The sequence below is a fragment of the Nematolebias whitei genome, chromosome 9 (genome assembly GCF_014905685.2).
Source record: "Nematolebias whitei isolate Nwh7 chromosome 9, NemWhi1, whole genome shotgun sequence".
NCBI classification, from domain to species: domain Eukaryota; kingdom Metazoa; phylum Chordata; class Actinopteri; order Cyprinodontiformes; family Rivulidae; genus Nematolebias; species Nematolebias whitei.
Window position 1 is genome coordinate 33,451,034 of NC_056506.1, and position 1,499 is coordinate 33,452,532.

At 33.6% G+C, this 1,499-nt stretch overlaps 1 protein-coding gene across 1 annotated transcript in view; it reads left to right on the top strand.

The window, feature by feature from the left end:
- LOC119414228 (ephrin type-B receptor 1) overlaps positions 1–1,499 on the top strand; it is a gene marked incomplete at its 5' end in the record, with an annotated part of 145,019 nt that overhangs the window by 48,398 nt on the left and 95,122 nt on the right. The gene's annotated exons all lie outside the window — the stretch shown is intronic.

The following is a 1,499-nucleotide window of genomic DNA, read 5'->3' on the forward strand; positions in this document are numbered from 1 at the left end:
CCCCCCATTTTAGACTTGCATATAAAATGCATCAGGGTATCTTGGGCCATAGATTGTCCACATAGTTGAAAAGGATAAATTGATTGTTATACATGCATTTTTATGAGCATGATGTGCCATACTTTTTTTTTTTTCTGGATCATGTCTACCTCCAGAGTTATAAATGGCACATTATCATTGATTCCTGAAGCAAATGCTAGTCTTTTGCACAATCTACTTTACAAATAGAGGTTTGACTCTGATGTGATGTATATGATTTGTGAAGACAAAGTTCTAAGAGGTAGATAATAGCCAGAATCTAAAAGGAAGATTAATTGGCATTTTTGGTTCAAGCTGCCACTTTGTCTGTTTTTATATAAGCCATTTAATGCACCTACAGGCTCTGCACCTTGTTATTTTGATGCACTCCCAAGCAGGCACGTACAAACAGAAAATTTGCTCAAGGTGTCTGGCGATAATATGAGTGGCTTAGGGCTCTCAGCATGGGGTGGTATTGGTTGGTTTACCTCGGGAGCTTAGTTGGAGAGTATGTGGAGCTCAGATAAGATTGATTGACGCCCATCTGCTCTGATCAATAAACAGATATAAGCATGCCACATATCTACAAAGCCCACTGTGTGTGACTGTGTCCATGGTATCTTTCTTGCACTACTTGGTTTCCTAAGAAAAAAAACACCCTTTCAAACGCACACAGAAACAAGTGATCACGTTTACTAAAACTGACTCACTTTGATATGCAATCTTTCTAATTTGTTTCTTCAGAACACATATGTTTTTAATTTAGTATTATCTAATGTACATAGTGTGTGTAGAGGTGTAGTTATTACAGTGTAGGTTAATATTGTAATCCCATGAGAAATGTATAGCTCTGCCTTACTTTGAATGCAGATACATTTTGTGAAGTGAAGGTACAAAGTAAAAAAAAAAAACAATAATTACAAAACACACATACACTAAGACCAACAACATAATATGATGATCCAGATTTTTTTCATTTATTATTATTATTTTTTAATGTAAACATCTTAACCACTGGAAACTTGTATAGAATCCAGTCTTCTCTCATTTCCACTGAGATTTATCTCCAATAATAGCAATCTAGCCCTTTTGTTTTCATTCCAGTCTTTTTAAAGGACCTCTAAACCATTATTAAAATGGAAATTTCCAAATGAATAATACTGCAAAAGCTGAATACTGCAAACACTAATCAAGTGGTATAATAACAAGGTCTTACCAATGGACATTAATTGTTATATTTTCTATAATTGCTCACTACATGAAATAAGAAAAACATGGGCAAAAGCAACAAAAGTAAAATTGAGAGCATGTAATTTAAGAATAGTTAATTTCTCTTACTAAGGGCAATGTGAAGAAAAGATGTTGCTTAAAATAAATGAAAACCACTGTAGTTCTTAGCAGCACAGTGGTTTAATACATAAATATGTGAATAAATTATAAAGAAAGAGCTTTTGTCTTGACCAATCATACATAATTTGGTA